Here is a 16154-nt window from a genome sequence, read left to right on the forward strand (position 1 = left end):
CTATAGAGAAAACAATGGAACTTAAATCTACTAATATTTCATTTACAAATATGGTTTTAGTAGATGAGAGATATACACAAACCACATCATCAGGACCCAGAAAAAAACTATTTTGACTCAGGAAGCCATAATCACTGACAGGAAGCAACCTCAGCAGCTACCTTGAAAAAAACGATGGCAAGAACAATATCTTCAAATGCTGGAATGGGTCTTACATAAATTACATGTTAAGATTGAAGAATTGACAGCTTCCAAAAGAGGAAGCATAAGAATTCTGATGGTGGCTGCAGAGTTTGTAGATAATTGATAATGAATGTGTGTAGACAATATCAGGTACCTCAGGTCTTTCCAAGTCAAATTTATTTAAAAATATAACTATATTTTAAATATAATTATTAAAAAACAGGCAGATATAAGACTGTAATTTTAGATAAAGAGAAATAGTTGCAAGACATCTAAATAAAAGGGATCATCTGAAATTAGTGTTGTTTGAAATGACTAATTTTGAGCATTCTGGTATTTATACGAAAATTTAACAATTTCTTTGAAAGAAATTCTTTGAAATAATTTTCAATTTCTTTGAAAGAAACTAGATGTTGGCATTAAGTCAGGGTACATGTGTGGGATTGTTATTTAGGTGAACATGTGTCATGGGGGTTTGTTGTATTGCAGTATTTCATCACTGTATTAGTCCATTTTCATACTGCTAGGAGAAATACTGGGTCGTTTATAAAGAAAAAGAGACTTAATGGACTCACAGTTCTCTGTGGCTGGAGGGGCCTCACAATCATGGCAGAAGGGAAAGGAGGAGCAAAGGCACATCTTACATAGCAACATGCAAGAGAGCATGTGCAGGGGAACTGCCCTTTATAAGACCATCAGATCTCATGAGACTTATTCACTATCATGAGAACAGCATGGGAAAAAATGTCCCCATGATTCAATTACTTCCCACTTGGTCCCTCCCACTACACTATCGGGGGAAACACCACCCCCGATATTCAACGTGGGTTCTTTTCTATTTCCCTAAGCATCCATTCGTCTGAGAAATAAAGGGAAAGAGCACAAGAGAGAGAAATTTTAAAGCTGGGTGTCCGCGGGGAGACATCACATGTCAGCAGGTTCTGTGATGCTCCGTGAGTCATAAAACCAGCAAGTTTTTATTAGTGATTTTCAAAAGGGAAGAGAGTGCATGAATAGGGTGTCGATCACAGAGATCACATGCTTCACAAGGTAATAAAATATCACAAAGCAAATTGAGGCAGGGTGAGATCACAGGACCACAAGATGGGGTGAAATTAAAATTGCTAATGAAGTTTTGGGCATGCATTGTCATTGATAACATCTTATCAGGAGACAGGGTTTGAGAGCAGACAACCTGTCTGACCAAAATTTATTAGGTGGGAATTTCCTCATCCTAATAGGCCTGGGAGCGCTACAGGGGACTGGGGCTTATTTCATCCCTTTGGCTTCAACCGTAAAAGACAGCCAACCCCAAGGGGGCCGTTTAGAGGTCTACCCTCAGGGGTGCATTCTCTTTCTCAGGGATGTTCCTTGCTGAGAAAAATAATTCAGCGATATTTCTCCTATTTGCTTTTGAAAGAGGAGAAATATGGCTCTGTTCTGCCTGGCTCACCAGCAGTCAGAGTTTAAGGTTATCTCTCTGGTTCCCTGAACATTGCTGTTATCCTGTTCTTTTTTCAAGGTGCCCAGATTTCATATTGTACAAACACACGTGCTCTGCAAACAATTTGTGCAGTTAACACAATCATCACAGGGTCCTGAGGTGACATACATCCTCCTCAGTTTACAGAGATGATGGGATTAAGAGATTAAAGTAAAGACAGGCATAGGAAATTTATTGGGGAAGTGATAAGTGTCCATGAAATCTTTGCAATTTATGTTCAGAGATTGCAGTAAAGACAGGTATAAGAAATTATAAAAATATTAATTTGGGGAACTAATAAATGTCCATGAAATCTTCACAATGTATGTTCTTCTGCCATGGCTTTAGCTGGTCCCTCCATTCAGGGTCCCTGATTTCCTGCAACACTACACAAGGGGATTATGGGAGCTACAATTCAAGATGAAATTTGGGTGGGGATACAGCCAAACCATATCAATCACTCAAGTATGGAACCTAATACCCATTAGTTATTTTTCCTGCCTCTCTCTCCGTTTAGGATCCACCCTCCGATAGGCCCCAGTGTCTATGTTTCCCCTCTATATGTTCTTGTATTCTCATCATCCAGCTCCCACTTATAAGTGGGAACAAAATTAACTTTTTTTTTTTTATTGTGAACTTCCTTGAAACTGTGCTGTGATGGAGATCATTCTTTATTTAGTGTTTCCTCTCTAAAGTGCCTTAAAGATTTCACAATTATAAAAACTATCTTTATGCAATCAAGAATATGCTAAGGAGCTTTACTTTTAGGTTAACTCAGAATTCATAGTTCTTTACACATGACAACTAAAGCCTAGTCCTTATTCTCAACTTGTGGAATTGATTTAGGTTGGGTGGAGTCAAGATTAGAAGCATATATAGGTGGGTAGTGGCATGAAAAGGTCTGTGATACAAGTCAGAGTTGGAGGTTGAACTCCAGGGTGACTTTGTATAGCTGTGGATACCAACAGAGAGGGAAGAGGCAGTGGACACTGTGCTGGAGTTCTCTTGAAACTGACCACACCCTCCCTGGTGACAGAAGAGAACAGTCATCAATAAAAGCTCCTTGAATGGAGTGCAGTTTACATTAACAGGGTAAAGGTGGAAATTAAACTTAGGGGGACATGAGGAAGACCCCCAGCCCTGTGCCTTTTGAATTGATAACCATGAGGTTCCAGGGTACCAGCTTCAGGTCAGAAAATTCCAGAAAGCCATAGAATCTTGCCAGTGTGGAGTTTGCCCACTTCAAGGATTCACATGAATTGTACTTTAAGATCCATCAAAACTGAAGGCTCATGGGTGTGGTCACTTGGCCCAGGGAGGCTATGCTCTCACAGTCTCCACCATCTCAAGACCAGTAGCATCTGACACTCACTTCTTTCTGTAGGTAATCCAGGAGAAAAATTTATGCATCACCATAGCTTCAGCCTCTAGCCATGCAGATCAAAATCTCTGCACTTAGAGAGATAAAAAGGCATACAGGAGAAACCACATTTTGGGTTTTTGAAACTTTACTGTCACGCAGATGTTAGAAATCAAGACCCAGAAACTAGAGGTTGGCATTAACTTTGTGTAGCTCTGAAGACATTTTTCTTTCCTATAGTGACAGTTCTAATTTTCAGTGTAGAGAAGCTTAAGTGCCACAATGTAATTCTGAAGTCTCACAGTCTGCTTTTCCTCCTCTCCTTCTCCTCACTGATTGTCTAACTATAAAGAAAGCCACAGAGTTTGCCTTCAAAATAAAAACATGGAAAACACTATGGTGTCCCCTCAAAAATTAAAAATAGAATATTACACAATCTAGCAAATCTGTTTCTGGGTATACGTCCCAAATGTTCTAAAGCAGTGATTCAAAAAGGTATTTATACACTCATGTTTGTGGCAGCATTATTATTATTATTATTATTTTGAGACAGAGTCTCACTCTGTTGCCCAGGCTGGAGTGCAGTGGTGTGATCTCGGCTCACTGCAAGCTCTGCCTCCCAGTTTCAGGCCATTCTCCTGTCTCAGCCTCCCGAGTAGCTGGGACTACAGGTGGCTGCCACTACACCCCGCCAATTTTTTGTATACTTAGTCGAGATGGGGATTCACCATGTTGGCCAGAATGGTCTCGATCTCCTGACCTCGTGATCCGCCCACCTCAGCCTCTCAAAGTGCTGGGATTACAGACCTGCGCCACCGTGCCCGGCCTGTGGCAGCATTATTTACAAAAGCTAAAACATGCAAGAAACCCAAGTGTCCATCAACAGAGCAATGGATAAGCAAAAGGTGGTATATTATATGCACACAATGGAATACAATTCAGCCATAGCAAATAAGGAAATTCTGACACATGCTACATCTATGATTTTTGAGGACATGCTAAGTAAAATCAGTCAGTTGCAAATTGACAAATGCTGTATGATTACACTTATAAAGTAAATAGGGTATTCAGAAATCATAGAGCCGGGCACAGTAGCTCATGCCTGTAATTCCAGCACTTTGGGAGGGATTACATGTGCCCAAGAGGTCAATATTAGCATGAGCAACGTAGGGAGACTCAGTATCTACAAATAATTTTTAAAAAATAAGCTGGGTGTGCTTCTTTTTTGTAAAGACTGATTTGTATAGACTCAGTCTCTACAAATAATTATTTTAAAAATAAGCTAGAGCCTGTAGCCCCCTACTTGGGAGGCTGATGTAGGAGGATCATGTGAGCCTGGGAGATCAAGGCTGCAGTGAGGCATGGAAAAATCATGCCACCACACAAGTAGTACGGTGTCAGAAGATAGGGGAGAGAAGAATGGGGAGTTTATGTTTACAGGGTACAGGGTTTAAGTTTTACAAGATGAAAAGAACTGTGAAGATTGTTGATGAAGGTTGCACAACATTATGACCTGTACACTTAAAAACAGGTAGATGGTAAATTTTGTTACGTGTATTTTACCACAACAAAACAAATAGAAAATAAAAGACAAAGGCCGGGTGTGGTGGCTCACGCCTGCAATCCCAGCACTTTGGGAGGCCGAGGCAGGTGGATCATGAAGTCAGGAGTTCAAGAACAGCCCGGCCAACCTGGTGAAACTCCATCACCAGGGCATTAGCTGGGCATGTTGGGCATGGTGGCTGGTGCCTGTAATCACAGCTACCTGGGAGGCTGAGGCAGGAGTACTGTTTGAACCCGGGAAGTGGAGGTTGCAGTGAGTGAGATGTGCCATTGCACTCCAGCCTGGGCGACAGGGCAAGACTCTGTCTCAAAAAAAAAAAAAAAAAAAAAAAAAAAAAAGACAAAAAGGAAAAGAAAGAGTTGAGTGATTACCACTGCCCTGTTTCTCACTAACATCCCAAATTCTCTTTGAGAACATTCCTCTCTCTCAAGTTTTTCTCTGCTGAGAGAACAAGATTCCAGTCTCTGCTCCAGGACTAGCAATGTGAATTGGGGCAATAATAATTATTAACCAGGGTTTCTCAAAAGAGCTTTCCCTCCACAGGTTAATGAGTACCTTTTCTTTTTATCTCCTAAACCACCCTATCACAGATTGAGTTTAACTCTAGGTAATTTCATGTAAGGTGTTAGGATTTTTTTTTCCTTTTTTTTTCTTTTTTAGAAGGATTCTTGCTCTGTCGCCAGGCTGGAGTGCAATGGTGTGATCTCAGCTCACTGCAACCTTTGCCTCCGGGGTTCAAGCGATTCCCCTGCCTCAGCCTCCTGAGTATCTGGGACTACATGCGACTGCCATCACATCTGGCTAATTTTTTGTATTTCAGAAGGGATGGGGTTTCACCATGTTGGCCAGGATGGTCAATGTTAGGCAGCAATCTAGACCCAACATGGCGGTATCACCCGGCGTGGCAGGCCCTTTTTTACGACTCCCCGCCCTTCACTTCCTGCTAAGACTCTCAGCGCGAAAAAAGCCCGCGCCCTCCAAAGAACCCCTGCTCTGCGCAAGCTTCTGGACACGTCATTCCCCAGAAATCAAAACCTAACTCAGGAAAACCGAAGCCTACAAACCCCACCTACCTTGCCCTATAAAAGGCCCCCGATACCCGCCCGGAGCGCGACTTCCTTGGCCCTCCCCCTAGAGGACCGGTGAACCTCCCCGGCGAGCCCAATAAAGGATAGCTTTGTTCTCATCTGCCTGGTGTCTTCTTGCTCGGCTCCCCATTTACATTACAGTCACGATCTCCTGACCTCCTGATCTGCTCACCTTGGCCTAGATATTAGGGTTTTATGTTAATCCCACTAATTCCATCCTGTGTTATAATTTGCTCTTAGAATTAATGTCACCACTCAGCTTCCTACTATCTGATTAAGACCGTCCAAATGGCAAGAAGAGTATAAAAGTGTAAACTGGTGTCTCCTGCTGTGAGACTGAATGAAACACTTTCTCCTCTGTGTTCAGGAGCCCTTGGATTACACAATTCCATATTGCTTTCAGATTGGCCAGCCCAGAGAGACCCTTAGTAGATAATCTGACCTGGGTGTTGCACACAGAAGCAGCCCTGAGGGAGCCAAAGTCAGGGCTGCATTCATAGCGCCTTTATCTCCTAGACCTTTAAAAGGGTTCAAGTTGAAATAACCATCACATTATCTAAGACAACAATTAATTTCTCTTTACAATTAATTGGCATTCAAGGACGTTGTGGTTTGAATGTTTGTCCGTTCTGAAACTCATGTTGAAACTTAATCCCCAATGTAACAATATTGATGGGGCCTTTAAGATCTTGCCGGCTCTGTCCTTTTGATCTTGAGGGCTCTGTCCTTTTGATGTCTTAATCCATTTATGGATGAATGGTTAATTGGTTAATGGAATAATGGGCTATTAGAGGAGCAGGAGTGTGGTTTTATAAGAAGAGGAATCTAAGCAGAACAAATATGTGTACATAAGAGATAGCTCTGCTTTGTTCTGTGGTTGGACAAAAGCCAGGTAGAGTTCCAATGTGTAAAAAGCTTTAAAAATCTACATTACATTGATTCAATGTCAATGCAAACTCTCAAGTACTTTTTAAAAAAAGTTAAAATTTTGCTTATACACTATTGGTGAGAGTATAAATTAGTTCAACCGTTGTGGAAAACAGTGTGGTGATTCCTCAAAGACCAAAACAAACAAAGAAACAAAAAAAACCCCCAAAATACCATTTGATTCAGTAATCCCATTGCTGAGTTTGTACCAAAGGAATATAAATTGTTATATCATAAAGATACATACATGTGTATGTTCATTGCATATAAACATTCATGTAATAGCAAAGACATGACATCAACCTAACTGATCGTTAATGGTAGACTGGATAAAGAAAATATGGTACATATACACCACGGAATACTATGCAGCCATAAAAAAGAACAAGATGATGCCTCTTGCAGGAACTTAGACAGAGCTGGAGGCCATTATCCTTAGGAAACTAATGCAGAAAAAGAAATGTTTTCATGTTCTCACTAATAAGCCAGAGTTGAATAATGAGAACACATGGACACAAAGAGGGGAACAAGAGATACTGGAGCTGATTGAAGGGTGGATGGTGAAAGGAGGGAGAGCATCAGGAAAAATAACTACTGGGTACTAGGCCTTATTCCTGTGTGATACAATAATGTGTACAACAACCCCCCACGACACAAGTTTACTGAAATAACAAACTGCAAACCTGCAAGTGTACCCCAAACTTAAAATAAAAGTTAAAAAGAATTTCTTTCAAAAAAAAAGGGTTAAAATTTTACATAAATACTGGAATCCTCAAAATTAGCCAATCATTTCAAACAACACTAATTTCAGATGATCGCTTTTATTTAGAAGCCATGCATCTGTTTCGATCTAAAGTCACTGTCTTATATCAGCCTACTTAAAAAAATTCTACTTAAAACATATTTATATTTTTAAAATAAATATATTGCAAGCTTGGAGAGACGTGGGGTACTTGTCTACACACGTTCATTATCAATTCTCTACAAAGGCTGCTGCAGCCACCACCAGAGTTCTTATGCTTCCTCTTGTGGAAGCCGTCCATACTTCTTTTTTTAACATGTAATTTATGTATGACCCATTCCAGTGTTTCTTGCCCTTTATTAGCATTTGAAGATATCATTCTTGCCATGAGTCCTTCAGGGTAACTGCTGAGACTGACTGCTTTCACAGTGATAATAGCTTCTTGAGTCAAAATAGTTTTTTTTTTTTTTTTTTTTTTTTTTCTGGGTACTGACAATGTGGTTTGCATATAACTCATCTACTGAAACCGTATTTGTAAGTGAAATACTAGTAGATTTAAGTTCCATTGTTTTTTCTTCTCTACAGGATTAACTACAGAATATTCTAGCACATACGTTCTGTTTTTTGCTGCACCAATAAAAGTCTTGCAGTTCTCACTCTTTGCGGAGAAGCCTGTGGCTGTGCAGCTCTCCAGAGGGATTTTATAAGTCTCTCCAACACATCAACCCGCACCATGCTCAGGTTCATAGGGTTTGGGTATTTGTGCATTGCAACTGTTGTAACAGTTTCCCACAAGTGGTCAAAGACGTGCTCTGAAGTCCAGATCTTGATGGTGCAGGCAGTCTGAGAGATGTGTGGGCAGCACAGGGAACAATTAGATTAAAAGGCTACACCTGCCCCACTCCACCCATTACAGCCCAAAATACTTTGCAGTGCACAGGCGCCATCGATTCCACGCTAAGGACTTCCCAACCCCAGCCTCCACCCCTTATTACAATGTAACGTTTAAAGCAGGGGTCCCCAACTTCCCACGCAGCGGATCAGTTCGGGTCTAGCGGCCCTTTAGGGACCCTACAGCACAGCAAGAAGTGAGTGGCAGGCAAGCGAGCATCCGCCTCCTGTCAGATCAACCGAGACATTAGATTCTCATAGGAGCGCCAACCCTATTGTGAACTTGCGCCGTCCTGCTGAGAATCTGATGCTTCATGACCTGAGGTAGAACAGCTTCATCCTAAAACCATCCTTGTCTCCCCACCCGCCACCCATGGAAAAATTATTTTCCACACAACCAGTCCCTGGTGCCAAAAATGCTGGGGACCCCTGATTTAAAGAACACTGTTAATGCCTGTTCCCTGACTTCATATGGAGGGTCACGGTCAGTTCTGAAGCGACTCCAGCAAGTGATCCACCCAGCCGTCCCCTCCCACTTTGTTAGTATTCACAGCTCCTCAAAGGCCCCCTGGAATTTAGACTAAAGCATGATCATACCATTGCATGCCAGCCTGGGCGACCCAGGAAGACACCATCTCAAAAAAGAAAAAAAAAGCCCTGAGCTGGATCCCTGCCCCCTTTCTGTCTGCTTTAGGCCCATTTATACCAATCTATACCAATCTTTTTTCTTTTTTTTTTTTTGAGAGACAGAGTCTCTCTCTGTTGCCCAGGCTGGAGCGCAGTGGCACAATCTCGGCTCACTGGAAGCTCCACCTCCCGGTTCACGCCATTCTCCTGCCTCAGCCTCTCGAGTAGCTGGGACTAGAGGCGCCTGCCACCAAGCCCGGGTAATTTTTTGTATTTTTAGTATAGATGGGGTTTCACCGTGTTAGCCAGGATGGTCTCGATCTCCGAACCTCGAGATCCTCCTGCCTCAGCCTCCCAAAATGCTGGGATTACAGGCTTGAGCCACTGCGCCCAGCCCATTTAAACCAATCTTGATTTACTAGCTCAAAATCAATTCCACAGGTGGAGGATAAGGGAAAGTCTTTAATCAAAGTGAGTGTACAGTTTCAATGGAGGAACCATAGCAATTTTGAGTAGATCTAAAAAGAACAGTTCCTAAGCATATTACATATTATTCATTCCATGAGGAGAGTTTTTCTAAATGAAAAATGTTTAGTACGTTCTGATCTCCACAGCAGAGACCTCAAGGCTTTTATGCGTGCAGGGCACAGTTCCAGTGCAAATGTCCTCAGGGACGGCAAGAGGGTCCCCACTGGGGTGCCTCGGACACCTTCCCAGGCAGCAGTTAAGCGCGGCGTGCTGCAGGTCTGCAGAAAGGCTGGGGTTCCTCTCCTTTCAGGGTTCCTTCTGATGGAATCGTGGAGTTTCAGCAGCTTCCGTGGGCGGCCTGGACTGCAGAGGGCGCCCTGGGCGTGTGTCCTTCCACCTCCGCAGGCGCTGGCATCTCCAGGCTGGTTCAGGACGCTTTGGACCCCACCGTCGGTAGCATCTGCGTCTTCTTGAGGCGACTGGAGCCTGTTTGTGGTTTCAGCCATTGACTCCTGGACATGGGAGTCTCGAGGGCGTTTTTGGCCCCTCTCTTCTCTGGGAAGGGCTCTGTGTCCTGTGCAGGTGCAGTGCAGCAGCCAGCGCGCAGCAGAGCTCCCGCAGAGCTGATGACATTGGCAGGAGTGGCGGTTCAGCACAGGGAAGTTATCCAGTGCCCAGGCTCAGGCTTGCTCTTGGTTCAGGTGTCATGGCATGTGGGCCTCTGGACCTGTCTGCCTCCAAGACAGCTCTTCCATGATTGATGGATGGAACTCCATAGCTTCAGCTTCCCAAGGCTTGACCGCCCCAGGCACATAGCTAGTCTAGGAAAAGAGCAAATGGCTCAGTTCATCCCTGACTGTAGGTTTTTATAGCATTCTGTCTTGTACAAGAAGTCGGATACCAGAATCCAGTCATGTGGGGATTAACACTTATTTACCTTGCTAATTGCTTTGGGCGGTGATAGGATTATGGTGAAAATTTTATCATTCCAGAAGGCACTATTGAAACTCCTTGGGTTTTTATTGGATGAGGTGGTAAAAGCGTGGGGCAGGGGGTGAGAGAATGGGTCCAGTTATTGGCAGTTTTCCTATTTCAATAAGAAATTGTTAGTTTTCAGTATTTTAATATTTTACAATTTGGTGAGATGTTAGATGTACATCTCTTACAGATATCATGTATCAAATTAAGGGAATTCACTGTTTCTAATTTGCTGAGATGATTTTTGCATTAATAAGATACAGGGTTGAATTAAAACTTTTTTTGGTATCTACTGAGATTATTATATATTTTTTCTGCTGTTAACTTGGGGAATAACTTTGATTGATTTTCAAATGCCCAACCAATGATGAGTTCCTGACAAACACTATTAGATTATAACACACTTTTTAAAAAGCACTGGATTCAGAATACTAACATGTCGTTTACGATTTTCCTTTCTGATTGGGAGAGATATTGGCTGATCAAAAAAACTGAGGAGGGGCACTAGAGTGATGCATGAAATGGGCTTATTAATACTTAAACTTGTCAATATTTAAAAGGTCTTTCCTGTGGCTGTCCTACTTAGTCAAAGACTTTTCAGATACAGGAAACATGTCTCATTTGGAGCATTTCAAAAGGCAAGATTGGCCTAAGTCATTCTATTTTTGAAAGCACCCTGAAGCAAATTTTAACCCAGAGTGAATTGTTGAGGATTCCTCCTGCAGGGGAAGAACACTGAGGCACATGAGGTAAGCAGAGAGGCATATTTAATGGCCTGGCTTCCCAAGGAAACATTACTGAGGTAGACACCCATGTGAGATTGTTTTATTCAAGAATGCATTTTAAGAGTGAAATGGGCTTTGCAGACGCTGCTGCTGCCGGAAGTCCTGTACTATCAGCCATGGTCAACCCCATCATGTTCTTCGACATTGACATTGCTGTCAACGGCAAGCCCTTGGACTGCATCTCCTTTGAGCTGTTTGCAGACAACGTTCCAAAGACAGCAGAAAACTTTCGTGTTCTGAGCAGTGGAGAGAAATGATTTGGTTATAAGAGTTCCTGCTTTCACAAAATTATTCCAGGGTTTATGTGTCAGGGTGGTGACTTCACACGCCATAATGGCACTGGTGGCAAGTCCATCTATGGGGAGAAATTTGATGATGAGAACTTCATCCTAAAGCATTCAGGTCCTGGCATCTCGTCCATGGCAAATGCTGGGCCCAACACAAATTGTTCCCAGTTTTTCATCTGCACTGCCAAGACGAGTGGTTGGATGGCAAGCATGTGGTCTTTGGCAAGGTGAAAGAAGGCATGAATATTGTGGAGGTTATGGAGCACTTTGGATACAGGAATGGCAAGACCAGCAAGAAGACCACCATTGCTGACTGTGGACAATTCTAGCAAGTTTGACTTATGTTTTATCTTAACAACCAGACCATTCCTTCTGTAGCTCAGGAGAGGGCCCCTCCAACCCATTTGCTTGCAGTATCCTATAGTCTTTGTGCTCTCGCTGCAGTTCCCTTTGGGTTCCATGTTTTCCTTGTTCCCTTCCATGCCTAGCTGAATTGCAGAGTTAAGTTTATGATTATGAAATAAAAACTAAATAACAAGCAAATAAAAAGAAGTGAAATGTCCAGTTGAACAACAGAAGACAAAACTAGTAAACTGAATAGAGGTGAAAAATTGAGTGACTTCTCCCTCCCAACCAGGCTCCCCCTAAAACCACCCTTTGGGTTTCCCTTCCATTCTCTTTTAATCCAAACACCACCGCCCCGCTCTTACTTCCATAAATAAACATTCCTCTTCTCCATAGGCCTGGGTTTATTCTCTTCTCTAGTACTACTGTAAAAGTGAAACAGCAAAATAGCCAACAGCACTAACTCTACTTTTGTTTATGGGAAATTTACTCATTTTTGCATGCAGACTAAGATAATTTTAGAGTACTGAAATAAAATGGTGAAATGCTGTCTCTACTAAAAATACAAAATAGTTGGGCGTGGTGGTGTGCACCTGTAATCCCAGCTACTTGGGAGGCTGAGGCAGGAGAATCGCTTGAATCCAGGAGGTGGAGATTGCAGTGAGCCAAGATCACGCCACTGTACTTCAGCCTGGGTGACAAAGCAAGACTCTATCTCAAAACAAAAACAAAAACAAAAACAAACAACAACAACAACAACCACCACAACAAAACACATCCCACCATACCCACTGACTTCACTTTAAATGTATGGTCACCAGCTTCAAGTCCTCATCTTACCTTATTTGACCTCTCACCAGCGTTTGACCCAGTTGATTACTTTAACCTCCTTGATGTTTTCACTTGGTTGAAAATATGCATACCAGTTTTCTCCCACTTTTAAAATTTGCCCTTCTCTGCTGTTTCCTCCATATAGCTGAAAATAGAAACATATTAAATACGTGAAAATCGACAATGATACTACAAAATAACTCATTGTACACATGGAAAGTTTTTAGGACACACAAAAATTATTAGGAAACTGGTAAATAAAAGAAAACATTAAATATTTATGCTGATTTTCTTGCACAACTGTATTTCAGGATAAACAAATAGTTGATAAGAAAATGTCCCTCCTTTTATAAGACGTCTATCTAATACAGGAATAAGAAAATCATAATATCACCATTTGTAATCCCTAATGAAGTAATGAATCTAGATAATGTCCTTCAATGGCTCCTGAAATCATCAGGTAAAAATCTGATGGGGAACTTTATAATAAATGGATTGGGTTGACACTTTTAAAACCACTAAGTGGAGACAACCAGACGATAAAATGATACAATGTGAGTTCTCCCGCTCAATCTAAAAAGTATTATTGCCAAAAAAGCTCAAACTTCAATTTGATGTAGCTTCAGTTGTAACTACCAGCCAAGAGAATTACATCCTGGGGATGTAATTAGTCAAACCCATAATGTCAAACTTACAACAGAATTTCTTTAACAAATACATTTTAAGGAAAAAGTGGAGGGGAGACTATTACAGATTTTTTTAAAAAGAGAGAGAGAGAGAGACCAGGTGCATTGAATGTCCGTAATCCTAACACTTTGGGAGGCTGAGGCAGGGCAATTTTTTTGAGGCTAGGAGTTAGAGACCACCCTGGGCAACATAGCAAGTCCCTATTTCTATAAGAAATATATTTTTTAAAAATTAGCCAGGTGTGGTGGCATGCACCTGTAGTCTTAGCTACACAGGGGACTGATGAAGGAGGTTGCTGGAACCCAGGAGTTCAAGGCTGCAGTGAACTATGATGGCACCACTACATTCCAGTTTGAGTGACAGAGCAAGACCCTGCCTAAACATATATCTATATCTATCTGTATACACATACATATGTACACATCTATAGTTACAGATATGTGTGTGTATATATATAGAGAGAGAGTGTTTTAGGCAGATTCGTTAGAAGGTAGAGGCTGAAGCTAGGATTAAGATGCCAGCATCTCATTTGGGTTGTGCACACTCAGGTCAGTTATTGGAAAGGAGGGAAGGAGGTGAGCGAAGGGAAGATGCTAAGCAGTGTGATGTGATGAGTGCCACTTTGCTGCCTCTGCCTTCACAAGCCAAGAAGTCAGCAGGTGGCTACTCGGAGCAGGGCTTCTCCAGCTGGATTGTAAGAAAAAGCCATACGTTGGACTGCCCACTGAAGAAAAAAAGAAGTCGCTTATTTGCTTGGTCTCTATTCTTCATTGGTCATATTTTACCCTCCGAGGAGCTAAGTCCTTCACTTCTGGATGGTCACATTCAGTCTCCGGACCTTTCTGGACATCAGCTCCCATACTTGGTGGGGGAAATGTTCCACACAAGACCAAAAGTAGCATTAGACCAAGAGGGAGAAAGAAAAGTCATTGAAAAGATGTATAAGTTTGTGTCTCAAAACAGTTCACCCCCTTTCCCACGCAGATCCACTCATATACTACCTACATACCCAGCTCCCAAGAAACAATATGGGATTCCTTTTTATCCCTTGGGAACGAAAATGTTCTCACTCGTTTCCTGTGAGGAGAGGTTCAGGTCTAATTAATCACAGACTCTTCTTTAAGGCTGCTAATCATGATCTCCTAGAAGAGGAAGGCAAGACAGTAAAGCAAACCCATCATTCCCAACGAACCTCTATAGCTGGTCTCAAGGCAGTTAAATTGCTTCCTAATGGTTGCCACTAGGTGGAGCCATAGGACCAGGTGAGATTCCTTATCTTCTGCGTAAGGTGCTGGATGCATAGCCAGAGGAAAACATGGGTTATGAGATAATTTGTATAGTAAAGCCTCCAAAATATTTTCTTTTTTTTTTTTTTTGTTAAACTGTTACGTGTATGTGGGACAGGGGTAGGGGGTGCGGGAGGATGGGCTGACCATTTGTGATTCATCTTGAAACAGTTTTCTTAACCCTGGCATTTTAGTTTATCTAGTTCTCTTTGATTCTACAGGTCTCCAAATCCCCTAAAAATATGATAGTTTTAAATTTCCAGCTTTTCCCAATTCTTACAGTGAAACATTGGTTTACAGGATTTACTTCATTTTGCTTAGAAGAGTTCTCATATTAACTTCTCGGGTGCAGTGGCTCACACTTACAATACCAGCACCTTGGGAGGCTGAGGGGGACAGATTGCTTGAGGCCAGGAGTTCAAGACCAGCCTGTCGTCGTGGTGCACACCTGTAATCCCAGCTACTGGGGAGGCGAGCCAGAGGTTGCAGTGAGCCAGGATTGCACTAATGCACACCAGCCTGGGCGACAGAGTAAGGTTCTGGCTCAAAAAAAAAAAAAAAAAAAAAAGGAGTTCTCATATTAACTTGTAACGTAGTCATATTTTCTCATTAAAACTATTATCCTAGACTGTATCATTCTTCAACTTTCCCATTTCTCCTGTATTTCATAACCATTATTATTACTATTATTTTTGCAGAGTTGTCTATATTTGCCCTCTTCTTTTTCCCTTTCCCAGTAACATTCCTACCCATTGCAGTCCGGCTTATGCCCCCACAATTTCTCAAAAGCTTCTCTTCTTCAAATCACCAACATCTCTTCCTAATCACTACATCTAATGCATACTTTCAATCATTATCTCACTTGACTTCTCAACAGCACTGAAATTACTGCACACTCTCTCCTTCCTGAAAGCTCTTCTTTCCTCTGCATCTGTGACATCATATTCTTACGCTTTTCTTTCTATCCCAATTGCTATTCCTTGTCGTTTGCTAGTCTCAGTTTCTGGGTCGAGTTCTTATATTCCAGCATTATTCAGGATAATATCTTCAATTCTTTTTATCCCTCACTGTTTGCAGGATAACATATCATTTTTTTCAGTAATTTTTTTTTGTTTGTTTTTACCCCATACATTTACTGCCATTTAATCTAAGACAGTACTATATAAAATAACTTTGGAGGTAGTAGAATTGTGGACTTACTGAGAATTGCAATATCGTAGGAGTCTTTCAAGGAGTTTCTGTTAGACTGCACCAAAGTAGTGTTTCAATCCACTGTTTATATACAGGTGGTGGCAGCTCAATATGTGCTCAGAAGTTGCATCAAATGTGCACATGTAGAAAAAAATGTCTTTTTACATGTGCTCAGAAGTTACAAACAAACAAAATCTCATCAAAGTTTGGATGTGAGGGTACATCTGGTTATAGATTACAGAGGCATAATCATTAATCCCATTGCACATTATCTTTTGTACAGAAAAAGGCAAGGACCAGAATCACTGAACTTATCTTTTCTAAAAAATGCACTGATTCAGGCAAGAGATGTGGGAACCCGTGCTTTCCCCTTTTTACCATTTTCAAGGCATTCTTTTGGAGGGCTGTGCTCAGTCATCGAGTCAGGGGCT

At 41.8% G+C, this 16154-nt stretch overlaps 1 long non-coding RNA gene across 5 annotated transcripts; it reads right to left on the bottom strand.

Annotated features, from left to right (window-relative positions):
* Window positions 1–11120: 11120 nt before the first annotated feature.
* On the bottom strand, window positions 11121–14866 carry LOC105487463 (uncharacterized). 5 transcript variants are annotated; one of them, XR_011625048.1, is made up of 6 exons: window positions 14256–14866; window positions 14032–14107; window positions 12569–12704; window positions 12322–12419; window positions 12094–12153; window positions 11372–11871 (listed from the first exon to the last, which is right to left on the bottom strand). It is a non-coding gene; the product is annotated as an uncharacterized lncRNA (long non-coding RNA). The 5 variants fall into 5 exon arrangements; XR_011625044.1 differs by lacking the exons at window positions 11372–11871; window positions 12094–12153 and adding an exon at window positions 11121–11332 and having other exon boundaries at window positions 14256–14857; XR_011625049.1 differs by lacking the exon at window positions 12094–12153 and having other exon boundaries at window positions 14256–14863.
* Window positions 14867–16154: the final 1288 nt, after the last annotated feature.

Source organism: Macaca nemestrina, chromosome 6 (genome assembly GCF_043159975.1).
Source record: "Macaca nemestrina isolate mMacNem1 chromosome 6, mMacNem.hap1, whole genome shotgun sequence".
Lineage (NCBI taxonomy): Eukaryota > Metazoa > Chordata > Mammalia > Primates > Cercopithecidae > Macaca > Macaca nemestrina.